The sequence below is a fragment of the Acipenser ruthenus genome, unplaced genomic scaffold (genome assembly GCF_902713425.1).
Source record: "Acipenser ruthenus unplaced genomic scaffold, fAciRut3.2 maternal haplotype, whole genome shotgun sequence".
NCBI classification, from domain to species: Eukaryota; Metazoa; Chordata; class Actinopteri; order Acipenseriformes; family Acipenseridae; genus Acipenser; species Acipenser ruthenus.
In genome coordinates, this window is record NW_026708388.1 from 55,560 (window position 1) to 61,559 (window position 6,000).

At 44.6% G+C, this 6,000-nt stretch overlaps 1 pseudogene; it reads right to left on the reverse strand.

Annotated features, from left to right (window-relative positions):
• Positions 1 to 625, reverse strand: part of LOC131732055 (centrosomal protein of 170 kDa-like) — a 33,515-nt pseudogene extending 32,890 nt beyond the window's left edge.
• Positions 626 to 6,000: the final 5,375 nt, after the last annotated feature.

Below are 6,000 nucleotides of genomic sequence, written 5' to 3' on the forward strand. Positions count from 1 at the left end.
GTAAAACTTGTACAATCTGGTATCACTTGGGACTGGAAAATTATACGGAATTAGACAATAAATATAAATCTGAACATTAAAACAATTAAATAAAAAATATTATTACTGAACACACATAGTATAATAAACACAATAATGTCTCAGCATAATGTCTCAGCAAGTTTAAATACAAGGGGTGTGCAATTGCCACCATTTATTAACTCACTGGAATTAGTAAGCATGGTAAATAAAGACTGAAGTAAAAACAACAGAGAACGATTGAGAACACACACAAAAAATACTTTTTTTTTATTTGTACTTACCATTGATCATGCAGATTTCCAGGCTACATTATCTTCAACATCATGATAACACAGACTATGATTTTTGTCTTAATTATTTTATTAAGGTTTGTGTTACACATTCAAAACCAGGTAAATGACAATGGGAAGTGCTGTGATCTTTGTACAATGAACCTTACCTCTGAGTCAATGAATGCAGCAGTTCCAAACTGACTTTTTCTCATCTCCACCATTCCTGAAGAGGCCCAATCTTTGATGGTTTCCTTTTGTTGTTCAGCTACAACTGGCCTAGAATGGTCCTGACTCTCTTCTATGCCAAACACCTGAAAATCAGAATGCATAATCAAAAAGACAATTCATTATATAGAAATCTATAGAATATATTTGCTTATTCATGCTTAAATGTCAACTTTGTTTTCAAATCAGAGCACTGTTTAAATAATTGCAGAACTTCATATCCAATCACAGTATTATTATTATTATTATTATTATTATTATTATTATTATTATTATTATTATTATTATTATTATTATTATTATTATTAAAATCTGCTGGATGTGTGCAACAGAAAAAAATATGTCAATCCAGGATTCAATCCGAGATTCAATCCAATCCTGGCTGAATCTCGATGTGCGCAATCCACCCTTAGTTTACTCGCGCAGCATTATTATACTGACTCAAGAAAAAAAAAAATATTGATTGATTTATTTTATTTTTGTATGTAAGAACCTCACAGGGGAAATAGTAATTGTCTAAATATTGGTCCTGATAATATAAATTATCTTTTCTAGCCAAAGTAACACTCAACATGTTGCTTTTAAGTTACATTTACTGTTGGCTTTATGTAAATGTCACCACTTCTTTCTCCCATCAATATATTGTATTATTGGATCAAAAGAGTTAGCTTCAGTCACTGTTTAAAATGTGATACAGTGCCACGTGATTTAAAACAATACCATCTGATGAACAGTTGTTTTTTTTTTTTTTTTTTTTTTTTTACGCTCTACTGGGAGGTTCTTCAGGGAATTTTTCCAAGAATGTAGCATGATTTAAAACTGACTGGTGACACGAGGTTCACTGCAGTATCAGGTACGGTACCTGCTATGGTACTGAGGACATTCTCAATGGAAGCCACTGTATCATACTTCATAATTACTGCAAGTCATTTGTTCCACAGTGTTTTGCATTTTAATATGCATGTAAACATCAATTGTGTGGGGCGTCTTTCAAATCTCACACAAGAAGAAAATATTCTGTCTCAAAAAAAAAAAAAAAGATCTGGAATACATTATTTCACACAGATATGAAGTATGGGTTTTATCTATTTTAATGAAAAGCAGCATTACAATGTATGAAACTGGTAGGTCTGTACAGTGTCACTTCGGAGACGTCCTAAAAGCTGTGATTTATACTGTACCTAAACTTTAGTGGTACGATACGGTGAAAAGTTTTGAATGATATATCGGATTAGCAAATAACTGAAATTGTAATGATGTATGCAGTACACAAAAGTTACTTATTTATTTCACCCCCCCCGCCACCCCCCAATCTGTCATTAAGACTGCACTGTATGCAGTTGGTAAATGGGGGGGACCCTAGTTAGATGCTATTGGATTAGGACATCACTGAATTTATACTGATGTATGCAGTACACAAAGTTACGCAACTATATTAATTTCCTCAGATCTCTGTGCATTTGATCAACTATTGTATCACTCAATTTACATTCCAGCATGCTATGGCAAAACCATGTTAGAAGTACCCCAAATGACGGACTGGACCAAATACGTATAGCAATAACATTCAATTATTTTTTTAATGTTATTGGATTTATATCTACAGTTCACGTGACATTGCACAAGTAAGCTTCCAGTGTTGTTACTTATGATTATTACTGTACATATGGAGTTTGTACAAAAAAATTGATTTCTTCACTTACCTAAAAAAAATACTGTAAATAAACTTGCTATCTGCTGCAGTCACTTGTCTCTGCTAATTGAGATATGGAAACTTGTATTCTGCGTCGCTGAGTTTCCTTCAAAACCATGATCAAAATACAGTATAATCAGTTCACAAAAAGATCTTCCTCGGTGTCACAAAGACGGCCAGAGTGGGTTGCGTCAGACCAGACAGGAATTCAAACACACAGACAGACGGTGGTGATGAGCTGAGTGCAATGGCTGCACTCAGCGTTTATTAACAAATAAAAGGTTTTAAACGGTACACAAAACACAGGACACGGCACTTGTAGCCAAAATAAAAAGACAGACAAAACGGACTAAAACTAAACAAACGGTGCACGGAGAGACAAACAAACACGGTGAGAATAAACACTTTACGTTTACTTTTAATGATTTTAACTCTCCTCTCTCTCACCCGTTCTCCTCTTCCGAACACCTAACCCCGACTGAATGAAAATGTGCATCTATATATACTGTTGTGCTGGGATTCAATTACTAATTAATTCTTCACTTGAATCCCAGCACGTGAATTAATTCTGTGCAACCCCGTGCTCGCATATTATATTTTAAATGCACGTGCGTGATGTGCAATCCCGTGCCTAAATACAAATATACAATTTAAACACACGTGAAACACAGACCTGTTTATATCCCGTGTACCAATCTATACACCAACATTTAACATACGCACGCATACATACAACATAGAACACACAAATGCACACAGGGGCGGGGCACTTTGCCACATATACCCCCCCTTGTGCGCAGCACACATGGCCTCAACGGCCACCTCCCCCCTTAAAAATCCAGCAGTCCAGGGCAAAGTCTCGGGCTGGGAAGGGAGGCTTCAGTAGGCCCATGGCTGGCAATGCTGTCAGCTCCCCTGCCGGTAGTGGCACGGCTGACAGCATGCTGGTCCCGTCCTGCAGCGAAAAAGCTGCGGGGGCAGGTGGTCCCCCGACCTCCCCCTTCTTCGTAGCCGGCAGCTCCCTCCTGTGGGGCTCCGGCCACAAGAACTCCTGCAGCGAAACTGCTGCTGGGGAAAGTGGTCTCCAGACCTCCTCCCCCTTCTTCGTGGCCGGCAGCTCCCCTTTCTGGGGCTCCGGCCACCGTACTCCCTGCGGAGGTACGGGCAGCAGAGGCAGCTCCTGCTCCTCTGCTCCGGGCGGTGGCGGAGGCAGAGGCAGCTCCAGCTCCTCTGCTCCTGGCGGTGGCGGAGGCAGAGGTAGCTCCAGCTCCTCTGCTCCTGGCGGTGGCGGAGGCAGAGGCAGCTCCAGCTCCTCTGCTCCTGGCGGTGGCGGAGGCAGAGGCAGCTCCAGCTCCTCTGCTCCTGGCGGTGGCGGAGGCAGAGGCAGCTCCAGCTCCTCTGCTCCTGGTGGTGGTGGAGGCAGAGGCAGCTCCAGCTCCTCTGCTCCTGGTGGTGGTGGAGGCAGAGGCAATGGGGCTGATGCTGGCCACTCAGAGGGAGGCTGTGGCGGTGCTGGCTCCCTCTGCTGTGGCGGCTGGGCATGTGCGCGCCGTGGTGCCTTCAGCAGCATAGCTAGAGGCTGCTGGGGGACACCAGCATCCTGCCCTTCTCCCCCCCAAAAATTTTCAGGGGGTTGAGCCTGTAACTCCTCCCCTTCCGGCTCTTGGGTCTGAACCAGCAGGCATTTTCCCTCTGCTGGTGGCTTGGGTCCCAGGGCTGTGGAAGCCCCGACTTGCCTCCCTTTGGGCTGTGGACGCACCGACTCCTCCCTTTTGGGCTGTGGACGCACCGACTCCTCCCTTTTGGGCTGTGGACGCACCGACTCCTCCCTTTTGGGCTGTGGACGCACCGACTCCCCCCTATTGGGCTGTGGACGTTCGGGCTCCCCCCACTCAGGCGTAGGACGTTCGGGCTCCTCCCACTCAGGCGTAGGACGTTCGGGCTCCTCCCACTCAGGCGTAGGATGTTCGGGCTCCTCCCACTCAGGCGTAGGATGTTCGGGCTCCTTCCACTCAGGCGTAGGACGTTCAGGGCTCCTCCCATTTGGGCTGTGGACGCTCAGGCTCCTCCCGCTTGGGTTGTGGACGCTCAGGCTCCTCCCCATAACTGCGGAAGGGACAGTGGGCGAACAGGTGATCCTGGTCGCAGAGGAGGCACCCCGGCGATGGCTTGTTACATCGCCGTGGATGCCTGGCCCTTAGGCGGCACTCCTCCTCCCTGTCCTTCACCTCTTTATCCGTCTCTGCCTCCCGCTTGGGCTGTGAAGGCAAAACCAGCAGGCATTCACCCTCTGCTGGTGGAGATGGGGACAGCAGGTACTCACCCTCTGCTGGTGGAGATGGGGACAGCAGGTACTCCTCTGCTGGTGGTCCTGCTACCTGGGCTGCTGTTCCGTTTATGGTTGCCTCCAGGTAGCTGAGGACAAACTCCACACCTTCCTCCAAGGTGTTTGGGGTGTGTTCCTGCTGATAGGCCTCCCATCTCTCACTGTCCATCATCCACAGGCCCGGACGACTATGGGCAGAGACTGGGCCTCCAGCCCAGCATTCTCAAGGAACCAGCCCCGTAGTTTGATGGCATCTTCTGCCATTGACTTTTTTTTTTTTCTCCCAAAACAATATTTGTAATCCTTTTTTTTTTTTTTAATCCAGACCCCTCCTGGTCTGACGCTTGGAGGCGCGGCTATCCCACGAAGACACCACGTGTCACAAAGACGGCCAGAGTGGGTTGCGTCAGACCAGACAGGAATTCAAACACACAGACAGACGGTGGTGATGAGCTGAGTGCAATGGCTGCACTCAGCGTTTATTAACAAATAAAAGGTTTTAAACGGTACACAAAACACAGGACACGGCACTTGTAGCAAAATAAAAAGACAGACAAAACGGACTAACACTAAACAAACGGTGCACGGAGAGACAAACAAACACGGTGAGAACAAACACTTTACGTTTACTTTTAATGATTTTAACTCTCCTCTCTCTCACCCGTTCTCCTCTTCCGAACACCTAACCCCGACTGAATGAAAATGTGCATCTATATATACTGTTGTGCTGGGATTCAATTACTAATTAATTCTTCACTTGAATCCCAGCACGTGAATTAATTCTGTGCAACCCCGTGCTCGCATATTATATTTTAAATGCACGTGCGTGATGTGCAATCCCGTGCCTAAATACAAATATACAATTTAAACACACGTGAAACACAGACCTGTTTATATCCCGTGTACCAATCTATACACCAACATTTAACATACGCACACATACATACAACATAGAACACACAAATGCACACAGGGGCGGGGCACTTTGCCACACTCGGTCACTTTGCTGAGCCTGGGAGTATCATTGCTTGGTTTAGAAGTATATTTTCACTAGAACAATGCAAAAGCAAAACTGCGGTGATGATGGTGATTTAAAGTAAAGGTACACGAGAAGCACATATGCATGACACAGTACAGGACTACATGTAATATGAAAGGTTTCTATACCTACCTGCATTACATTTTGCATCTTTACACCCAATCACAAGCTAACAAGTTTAACCACCAGTCCTTCACGGAAGCTCATTTTAATTGAATTAAGCAATAGAACCCAAAGAGGGTTTTATCGAAGGCCCGCCTCATGTCATTAAATGTCCCGAGTCGAAGGCGAGGGCAGGCATTTAACGAAGGGCCTTACCAGATGATAAATCCCTCTTCTATTGCTATTAGAAAATGGATTTTTTTACAGTTTTTCTGTTAGGTTTTTTTTTTTTTTTATGCAGCACTAGTTTTTGTTCCTAATG